Below are 12,401 nucleotides of genomic sequence, written 5' to 3'. Positions count from 1 at the left end.
TTTATATCACATTGCAATTGGTCATGTTCTTATCCCAAGAATAAAGTAATTTGATTTCTGTCATTGTCATCTATCTATCGATTTAGCAATAGATGTCAACAGACATGAAAAGCACCAAACTAAGACATGCCTGCAGGCAAGGTTCCCATGAGTGTCGCCCAAACACTGGCGTCAAGAAAAGACAACGATATAGCATCAACACGGCGGGGAGTCATTCCTCAAAGCGGTGATATAACCAAAACGTTAAAATAGCTTCTCACGCTTTCACACCAACAGAATAATCTATTGGTCAACACAGGTGTGAATGATGCATTCAAGTCAATCACAGATTGGCTATAACTGGATGTTTACATTTTATATCGCAAGAAAACTAAAATTAAAATGTATTTTGGTGTCACCATGCTGATTGTCACATTGGACTTCTAATGCCAAGGATGCTTAGACTAATAACACCCAGTATCTATTACCGAACTGAAGATGATATTGGCTATATCCATCTGAGAACTATATCATTTTCAACCTCATTATCTCTATAACAACCAGAAAACAAAAACGGTTACAGATTATAAACTTTTAATTGGTTATTTCTTTAGTTTTTTTCATGTTAAAAGTTCTCCAAAGAAAATATAAATAATGCAATGGGATCATATTTTTGCATTATTATTCTTGAAACCATTTTTAATATGATATCTTCACATAAATCAAACCAAGAGGAGTTTATTTAAAAGTTTGGGTCTGTATTTTGGTGTAAATTGGACATGATTCGGTAACAAATTTCCATGCACCGAAGTGGTAACACCTACAGGCTATTTAGTCTGTAATATGCCTCACCAACCTAGGCACAGATGATAAACAAATAATGTCCTTGTCGAAACCCACCGTTCTTAATTAATTTACTCTACAATGACCTAAAATGAACCTAAATGGTAGTCGAAGCAGTCGCATCACGGGTGAGCCAGATTAAGCCCCGAGGCTATGACACCTCCTGCTCTTCCTAGCTGTGCAAATAGTCCTCCTTATCTCGCAATTGCTCTAGCAAACTGTGCTTTCTCTACAGTTACAATTAACCCCATTTACCTACTGCGGGATTCCAATTTGTCCAAAGAAAAACGACCACTCCGCACGTCTATCCTTGGTGTGCTTGTCAAAACCGTAAGCTTATGTGTTATGTTACAGTTTCTTAAACAACTTGTGAAAACATGCAACTGCCGGTGGCAATTACATGAAAATTTGTTTCCTTTTTTTACTCATCTTCTCGTGTCAAAGTCAAGTTTTTCGTACATACTTGATACGACATAAATTCAAACTAATTTTTTGGCCCTGTAGGTGAAAATTATGAGATTGTCACGGCGGAAATGCAACAGACAAAAACCGATAGAGAAATTTGTTAAATATTTTTATCAAATTACTGCACCTGACAAAACAGAGTGCTAAGAAGATGCAAACGAAAAAAAGACGTTTAACTATTGAGCAAGACAAAAATTTGAAAAGTTTGCAATTAATCCAAATTAAAATTACTCAACATGAAAAACAGAAAGACATGATAAGAAAAAAAATGGGACACATTAAATATGATAAGGTCAACTATTTAAAAAAATATAACAAAAATGAAACTTCTAAAATAGATATTATTTTGTAGCAAATTACAACGTAATTATCAATTCTTATGTGACAATTATTTTTTGGTTGATTTGATATTCATTGATTACAATGATTATGATAATAATTGAAATAAATATCACAATTAATACCATAATTATTTTAATCAACGAAAACAGTAAATACCTAGAGAAAACTTACAAATACTCAAATGATAACTGTCACTTAAATATAATCTTAATTACAATGTAATTTCCTCTCGATTTACAAACAAGACAATGATGATAATAATGACGATGAGGATGCTGCTATAATAAGAAAGAAGATAATGATAACAATTATCAGAGGCGGATCCAGAATTTTCCGAACGGGGTTTCAGTACAACATTCAGAATAGATAAGTGAGCAGCGCTTATTTCAATATATAATATTAATATGCATTGAAATTTTAAAATTTAGTCTCGAAACGAGGGGGAACGCACCCCCATGCCCCAATGGATCCACGGCTGATTTGATAACGATTAGATAATAATGATGTAAGCTAACTTAAAAAATAAAGGGAAAAAAAGAGAATAAGGCTCCAGTCAAAACTGAACAACAATTATAATTTCATCCAATGAATTATTAGCAATATAAACATTCATTAATTATAAAAATAACACTGACATACATTAGCTATTTCTAAAGTAAAAAAGTACAAGTTAACTAAAAATCAATTTAAAATTTTTTTTAAAATGTAAATGGAATAAAATAGTTCTCAACTTTCAAAGAAATACAGTTTTAGGTAAATTGTGCAGAAAAATTCATGTTAGAAAAATATCACCTGTTGTTTTTCAAATGGTACAGAGTAGACAGGAAAACCAAGCGTGAAAATTAATTTGATAATAATTAATGATTATTAAAGTGTGATACTTAACGAGGGCAAGACAGGGCAGATGAGGCTCTGTGACACATTGCAGAGTTTTGAATGCAAAAAATAACTATAAGCGGTAAACATTGATTCCCAAGTGATTGATATCATTTATAAGAGTACATGTTTTTATTATTTGCCAAGCATTTTATTTGTAATTCAAGATAAAAGTATCAAAATTAAAAGGTTTTTACATGAAAATAAGGAAGACATTTAAATAATGGAATTAATAAAGTGCCACTAAAAAGTTCACATATTTAGATTATGATTCTTTTACTTTTTAAATCGACAGCAACTATATACTGAGACCTTTACCAAGTTTTGGTCCTCCAATTGAATTTAAGAAATCACATTTTTTATGTGTAGGCCTATACCCTTTTCTTTCCAGCAGAAAAAACTAGAGGATCTATGTAGTAAAATGATATTGAAAACATTTTTTATTTCCCTCTGAGAATTTTGCTATTTGTGGGGAGTATGGCAGTATATAATTTAGTTCTGTTTTCACTACTACATTTTCTGAGACAAATATAATTAACAATGATGTCATATCTCAATCATGATCTTTAAATGTTTAAAAGGTTTTGCTCCTCACTGACATCAAAATTTATCTTCAACAATAGTACCCATACTAAAGTAACACATAGACAAACAATAACAATCTAGTTATCCCAACTTAGAAAAATGATCAAGGAAAAGGACTTTTCTTTACAAGTCAACAAAAATGTGGAATGAACTACCTAATGAATTAAAAATTAACTTTCAAATTATGTCAAATCATTCATTCCAAAACAATATTATTACATAAATTTATTTTATTGACTCTTCTCTTGCTTGGTTTATATGTGTACGTATATATTTATTTTTTTTAATTATTATTTCAACAATTCTACATATTGTATATATATTTTTGTTGTTGAAACTGCACCACTTTGAAAATCAGTGAAAATGCCTACATCATAAAGAAAAAAATCAATAAATGTATATTGCCTACACGATGTCGTATCTCATCCATATATGAGCATGACAATGTCACACCATATCCATATGTGGATAAATAAAACTTATAATAAATCTTTAAATCAGCAAGTATCTGAAATAATATAATAATTTTCAAATATTAATAGACCTAGTCATCTGTTTCACAAATTTTAAATAAAAACCATTCAATTAAGACAATCCATCTTAATTTTCAAATTTTTGTTGTTTGTTTTAACTTATGAAATCATCGAAATTGGGAAAACAATCGGGAAAACAAACAACAGGCCATCAAAAACGATATTGCAATATCTAATTAAATCTAGCCCAAGATAAGATTGACTGAAATTTCTTGATGATGGCAAAGAACACACGAGGGACAAATCCACTGATTGATCATATCCTGGTATAGGAGTGACTGATATCGGCCTTGCTGACTTAAAACAGCTGAATTAAACTAAGTCACAGCAAAGAACTCAGATTAGCCATTGGATACATGCTTGGCGGTGACACGTGATTGACGGACAGGAAGAGGGGTGTGGCCTGAGAACGTTTCCCCTCCCAAATGCTAACCAGACGGTAAATGGGAGATAAACTTCCTAAAAGTCACATTCAACAAATCTCTAGTAATTGATCCAAAAGAAAAATTTATTTTTTTACATTTGGTTTGAGAAAATTAAATTTATTTCAATCATTCAATCAACTATCTTTATATGAGATTATTTTCATTCCAAATTTTATTAATTTAGAACTTTTTCTTTTTTTTTTACTGCAAAATGAACAAGTTATTTTTTTTTTTTTTTTTTTAATGATTTTTTGTAACTGCACCATTTTGAAAAATAATACACAAGTAGACCTTACTCATTCAATGATGTACTGTAGGGACAGAAAGACTTTATGACCAGGATTTGAAAAAATAAATGTAAACAAATAATTTGTTAATGTCTCATATCAGGGAGATATATCTTCATAGCGGAAATAATTTTAGATTTAACAATCTTGTGATTCATCAATCATTTGCGGCTATAACCACAGCAAGGTTTATGTCTACTAAATGTAAAAATCAATATATCCCCAGTTAAAATCCAATCGGCGAACCTTTTACTGTCATAAAATGTTCAAAAAAGTCCTTAAATACAAAGTATTTAAAAAAATGAACATTTAAATGAATATTTTGAGCCAATGATTCTGTACAAATCGTGTCAAATGAAGGTAAGCTTCGGTATATAAATTTTCTACATCTTCAAATTTAAAAGGAACTATTATAGACATACTTCTTTTACGCTGCACAGTAAAAGCATAGCCTCCCTACGGCGTGATTTTTCTCTGAAAATTGGTAAGTTGGAGCTTAAAACCTATCAGACTTACCAAACTTTAGTTATCATGGTAACAAACAATTTATTACAACAGCGACAAGGACAACAACATGAAATAATATTATAATTTCACCGAGAGCGAAATTTCTTTTTGAAATTATTATAGTATTTAGTATGAATTTCCTGATCAGTGAAATATTAATTATACAAATGACCATATTCACACAAGTACCAAAAAGACAACAGGTCCCATCTTCTTATTGCTATCTTGCATTGCGCAAAGTTTGAAACCAGACTTGCCAACTTCATTTATCATGGTAACTAGCCTAAATTACCTGATAGTGAAATATTAATTATGCAAAGAACAATTTCACACAGTCATGTACCAAAAACAATAGGGTCTGTCTGCCAAGTTTGAAAACAATCGGACTTACCAAACTAAATATCGTCGTGTGGTAACAAACAAAACGACCAACAATGAGAGTGACAACAACAACAATGACAATGACAATATAGTCAAAAACAATAGCTTCTCGGAGCTTTGTTCATTAGGGGAGGCTAATAAATGTATATATACAATGATTCAATGACAAAAAGTAAGTACAGGATAGAAATGTAAAGTAATTTTGTTGGAAACTACACCTTTTTTCAACAGTGGCACACTTCAAAATTGTGAAGGCACTGTATGTCCCAAAGAAGTAGAGTACACAGTAAGAAACTCATTTTAGATCTGAGTAGGCCTACATATTTCAGATACCAGTTTTTATAAGGTTGGATTGAACTTTTTTTATTTCAATTAATACGAAAATAATTATTGTGATTGAAATGATGTAATTGAAAAGAAATTTCAGATAATTAACTTCTTTAAATGTTTGTCTGAAAGCCAAGTGTTAAGCAACCTTTCATTTCACAAGTCTCATCAATAACTTTGTCACTCTTTCAATGTTTTGATGACATACTTTGCACCTCTGAAGTTCAGAAAACATGCAAGTCATCTTGAAGAACATAAGCTGCAGAGTGATAAATAAAACTGGCTTACTCATAATCTCCAGGCTAAAAAATGTCAACTCATAAAAATACTAGTTTCTTATTGATAAACATGAATATTCATCACATTAATACATAATTCATAAATAGCCATGACTAATACTATAATAGAATGTTAATTTTTCGTTGGCTCACAAGGTCCATATAGATCCTTACTTGGAATAAATTATATGCACGTGTCAGTACAGGTTTTTACTTACATACAGTACTAATTTATATTTTGTTTATAAGAAATCACGGGCAGATCCAGGGGGGATAGAAGTTAGGGCCCCTCCCCCACCAAAAAAAAAAATAAATAAATAAATAAAAGAAAGAAAAAAGGGAGAGAAGAAAAAAAGGAGAAAGATGCATGATACTCCACAGCAAGCTAATTTTCTATTTAAATCTCATTTGGATTGTCAAAGGTCAAGCATTTCCAAAATAAAATCTCAAGTAACCTCCTCCCCATCCCCTTTCATCGGTGCTTCATATGCAACATTGCCCCTACCCAGACTTTTCCCTGGTTTTTACTAATAAAGATGGATGACGAATGCAAGTTGTACCCAAAAAAAGCAATTGTTTTCATGAAAAAGTCTGAAAATATTTGTTTACAAAATTCAACGTTCTTCATTTGATACGTGAGGATACATTCCACTATCCTCAAAACTGGATACCAATTTGAAAGATGAGACGAAGATGATCAGATAATTGACAGCATTCAAGCAGAGTGTCCTTTTCCACCAATTCTAGAGCGATTTCTTAATTTTCCGCAATTATATCGTTAGCAAAAAATGAGTCTGCCTATTTTATTTCTCCCGACATTCCTGTCAATTACACTCTGAGGTGTACTTTACAAACAAATACTTTTGCCCCAGACTTTTACAAAGTGATGTTTAACGTTCATATTTTTGAAGGTTAATTCAGACAATTTACGGTATAATCTGTAAAGATATTTGCTACATTCAATGTTCTCCAAACATTTCCTCCTAATTTGAGCAGAGTCCCCAAGGATGTAAGGTTGTACTGTAAGATAATTTTAAAGATAGCATCTTTGAGAGATGGCTAATTCGAGTGGCTTATATTACAAAGCGTTCTGCATGATGATACACTGGTGGAAAAATCTAATTAAGTACAGTAGAGCTTGTCCCAAATTAACTTTTATAAACATCCAAAATTCTAGCAGGTCAAATGTCATCAAAAATAAAACCAAACTTAGGAGAACAGTCTGTAAAATGACCATACACTAGACCTTAAGGAGAATATCAACAGAAAAAAATTTAAAAATTTAAATATCATATTTAATTTAATAAATCACAAACTTTTAGCATGTGTCATAATGTCAGTACAAGACATATTAAAAGCATATAGACTAACTTTACAATGGACAAAAATAGACATTTTATAATAGTTCAATTGGTTAGCGAAACAATGCAAAATAATTTTTAAAATATTGAACTAAAAAAAATAAGAACAAAAATTGTTCATATTCATAAAATATACATTCATTCAGATTACAGTTTAAATATTTAAAGTTGATTTTTGCCTATCTGACAGTTAATTTTTGACAAGTAAAGTAAAATTTCACTTCACTTCAATAAATCCCATTTCTTTAATTTATAAGCTCTGTGTAAATTATCAAATTTTCTTTGACAAAAAATAGATGTATGCCCATATATAGTCATGATGTGCCTATATATGGTTATTTATATGATGTCATCATGACCATATTTAGGGATGTCACATGTATTTGTCAAATGAAATTTGATAGTCTGGAAAGGCAAACATTTTGTTAATAAAAATTACAGAAATCAGCAAAAATATGTGAGTGAATCTATTTTTGAAGTTTAACATCTTACTTGATAACTTTTAAATGAGTTATTCAAAGTTATATAATGATTACTAATATCCTTTATTTTTCAGATTCTAAAAAATATTTTAATTCAATTATTGAGGCATTTTCCAGATTTTATAACAGTAGGTATATCTATAAAGTTATTGATATAATATATAAAATGTCTGATAGTAATGTCAGGTCAAAGTTGAGTTGAAATTTAGACATTATTGTTCGGTCACTCCTCCGGGATATGAAATTTAGGCTATAATTAAAAAAAGTTAAAAATACCCACAGACTGATGGTTAATATATGATGGAAAAATGACAACACACAATAACTCATAAAAATAATAACTCTCCACCTCCTAAATCATTAATTATTTTCATTATCTAATTTAATTTAACAGCGGACAAGGTCAGACAAAAATATAAGGTAGTTAACATGCGGTCAAGCAGGTACTTCATATCAATTTCAGTTTTTTCCTGCCTTAATTGCCAGTAATTACCACCTATCAGAACGAAGAAATTTCAAACGTGAAGGAAGGGGGTAAATAAGAGATAGAAACTCTTTCAAGATTACGAATACGCCATCATTTTTATAGCAGCCAATCAGATTTTGATTCATATATACAGAGAAAAAAATTTTCACCATAGGAGCAAAAATAAACTAAAACACTCGAAAATACACTCATTTTTATGTTGCCAAAAATACGCAGGTCCATATCGGCACGTGTTACTACTTTAGCATGTGTGATGACCTCCAACCGACGTCCTTCAAATACCAGACATAAATGATAGTCACATAAACAATGAATATATTGCAAGACAAATTGAGCAACATAATTTTTTTATTCTTTAAACTCGTATAAAGTAAATTCATTTTATAATTCCAAAAATGAATGATAGAAATTGAACAATAACAATGCTCATAAAAAAGAGAATATCATGTCCATTGTAACACTAGCTGGAGATATTGGAAAAACAAAATTAAATGAAAAAAAACTTTGATATCTTTCGTTCCTAATTTCCTTCATATCCATTACCACGGTAATGTGCCTACTTAGTTTATAGGGCTGAATAATATTTCCTTATTTTTAGTTCTTTCACTTTAAAGGCCAAATATTTCCTTATTTTTATGTGATTTATTTAGTTTCTTCTTATTTCCTGCATGTTAACTATTTTCTTTGCCTTTGTTCTCAAGTTACATCCTGTAATTGTGCCGCTATCTTTTGTTAAATAGCTGAATGAAAATGAAATGAATAACATGACTATAAACTAGATATTTACTTTGGGGGTTTGCAAAGAAAACATTAACAATTTTCCTTTTACTTACATAATCCATGATGTTTAAAATAAACGATGAAGTAACTGCAATGCTCAAGATATAATAATAATATAATATATTTATTTCCTTAAATGCAGGAGGCGGGTGAAACCTAGGTGGAAAAATGTTCCTATACACTGATTTGACAGCCCAAACTTATTTTGAATATACAGCACTGGTACTTATTTCTCAATATCTCAACATGTTGGTGTCAACAAGACTGAAACTCTGGTCTCAAAATTATAATACAAATTACATTAAACTGTGTAAACATATAATTTTTATTAACAGTTTGTTATATAAAAAATATTGCATAATATTTTACGAGGTACATCTTTAAGTTTGATAAGGATCCATGCTCGGAGAGGTGCCAAAGTGCCGTAAAAAAAAATGTAAAAAAAAAATAAAAGTTGGTAGTCCTATGTCCTTTAGTCGATAATATTTAAAAATATAACAACTAAAAATAAATAACATTTGCATAAATAAAAAAAATATAACTGCAATAAGACCCACAGGTAAAGTTCAAAAGGAAACAAGCGAAACTCATAGAGGAAATTCAAATCTTCGACCTGAAGGTAAGAAGCTTGAATCGCAATCGCTGAATCAAATACTCCTAAACTTATAAAAAAAAAGAAATTAATTAGTAATCTGTTTTAAGTATTTTTTTTTTTAAATAAATCTGTCCTTCAATTACAAGATATCCTTAACAAGAATGATAGAACTATAAAAAAATTATTGTAATTTTTATTTAATTAAATAATTATCTCATTCATAGTGCTCGAGAATCAATAATAGATCAAATTTATTTACCAAAGATGACGTCACCAAAATTTGGCCGAGTTAGTGTTAAAATTTGTTTACATCGTAAAGTCCTATACCAATCCATAGAGCGGAGTCGGAAAGTGCTGTCAATTAAATCATCTAAAATGTAATGAAGTTAGTGCAGAAGATACTTTTTATAACAATGTATACATTTTAGATGATTTAAAGATTCATGAGACTAAGGTTGATGTGACTGAAACTATGAAGAATTTCGAAAGGACTGCTAGGGGCCCTACATCCAGTGCTGACTGAGGTGATCGCTGTTGATTTACAGGTACATATTCAGCTTAAAGAAAGAGATGGGAAGACAACATCACAGAATGGGCAGGCTTAAAGCTAAGTGACACACTACGGAAGACGGAGGATCGAGAAGGATGGAAGGAACTGGTTGCTAGGTCATCTACGGTGCCCCAACGGTCAACTTGGCTATGGGATGATGATGATGATTCAGCTTAAATACTGTCACCAAGTCATTTTGTTGCAATTTCTGTACAAAATATTTAAACTATTGGACAAATTTAAATTGCTGAATTGCAGAATAAGATGTTTTTTTTCACTACGATGGCCAATGAGTCAGAAGAACCATGTTTGTATGACTCTCTAGTCTAGGACTAGACTTGTGTTGACGTGACGTGGCTACGCATAAATGTTTAAGTTTTCCATTTGTTTCATTCACTCAATTTCAAATTTAAAGAGTCAACACTGCCACGTTTATTAAAGAAATATTTACCAAGGCTTTTCGATCTAAGTTATTTTACGATAAAATATACAAGTAAGTAAATTTAAGGAGCTTAAAACTCTCAAAATTTACTTGAGTGAAGGCTTGTTATTGTGTGAAAAAACAGCTACCTAGCGGTTTGCTTTGATGTTATACCCATTATAACGGCTTTGGACTTATTAATTTTTTATTTAAAGCACTGAATAAACCCTCTCTAAGATCATGGTAACAAAAGATTGATCAGGTGCAGTCATCAGTGTCCGACACCAATACTGTCTGGTCACCTCAGGTGAGCCTAAGATGGACAGGTGATATCAACAGAAGATGATGTTGCATATGATACCTAGCTAAGTTTCTGAGAAAACAATAAAGAGAAGATTCCCAAGCAACGGTTACTCTGTCATCCATGCTAGTTACTTTTTCAGGGAAACGGCTAATTTTTCAATTTTGGCCCATCTCAGTCGCATACTTGTGATGGTTCGATAACCTACAATGTAATAGAACATTCCAAAGTTTGAAATCTGACAGTATGTGAGTTGTAAGTGCTGATATAGATATGATTGTAGACACAAGGGCCACTTTCAGGATAATATTTTAGAAGCTTGAATCCAGCAGATTTATATAGTTTATTGCTTATATTCTCAGATATATGTTATCCTGCTAGGGATATTTGCAAAACAAACTGTTGCATTCAAAAACCACAACATTATAAAACCTCAAGATTGTTTAAACCTCTATAATGTTAATAGTTTTCAAAAAGTCTTGTTTGTGACATGTTCCAGCATTATTACTGCATGGTATCATAATAGATAATTTTACTAATTTTGTAGTATCAAACATTATTAAATAATACTTCAATTTACCATTATTAATATTATTATACTGAATTGCCATTATTAATATAATATTAATTACTCCTTATGATTACATTCTATTATAACATATCACAATCAAAAATTATTATATTGACAGTATTTCTATCAGTGTCATCATTATCAAAGCAAATTGAAATTAATCAATGGAAAAATATTCAATGCCAAGTATGGTAATTATTTCAATTAATTTTTATCTCAAATAATTTCTGTCACCTTCATGCTAATTCAATCACTTCCTCATCAAGATTCATATTGAAAACATATTAACATCATCTAAGAGATATGACTTGGTGGATAAGTGCCATGCATTCATTATCATTATTATTAAGGTTCGATTTTATCTATGATTAACATTAAACTACATGAGTACTGAGCTAATATCACCATTCTACAAGTTGTAAAAGTCAATAGTCTAAAATTTATTGAATAATAAAATATATCAAAATTATAATCAAGAAAGAAAATAAAAATTAGTTATAATAACAATGACAATATATAATTTTACAATAATGAGAGCATTTAAAACTTCATTGACTATAAAATACACATTTAAATAATTAACCATTATTGAGTATTTAAAACATGATAATGAACATAGCAAAATCATAGTTAAAACAATACATTTAAGCAAACCAAATGAAACTCATTTTTAATACAGTAAAATATAAAAAAAAAATAATAATGAACATAGTAAAATCATAGTTAAAAACAATACATTTAAGCAAACCAAATAAAACTCATTTTTAATACAGTAAAATAATTTTTTTTTTAAAAACAACACATAGCATAAAAATTTTCATTGTTTTTTTTTATAATCTAAAATAAAATGTGTTTGGATTGATACTGGTATTTTTTCAATTTTCCCCATGTTATGTGTATCTTACTGTAATTGATAACATTTTTTAACTCGTCAAATTGTTTTCATTTTAATGCATTGTAAATATTCTGCAATTCAGCCACAGTGCTGCGATTCCATTTTGAATAGAAGGAATTAAAAAATAAAT

The sequence above is a fragment of the Anneissia japonica genome, unplaced genomic scaffold (genome assembly GCF_011630105.1).
Source record: "Anneissia japonica isolate Jap-2015-1 unplaced genomic scaffold, ASM1163010v1 scaffold287840_len1291095_cov163, whole genome shotgun sequence".
Classification (NCBI taxonomy): Eukaryota; Metazoa; Echinodermata; class Crinoidea; order Comatulida; family Comatulidae; genus Anneissia; species Anneissia japonica.
This window is presented reverse-complemented; position numbering follows the sequence as displayed.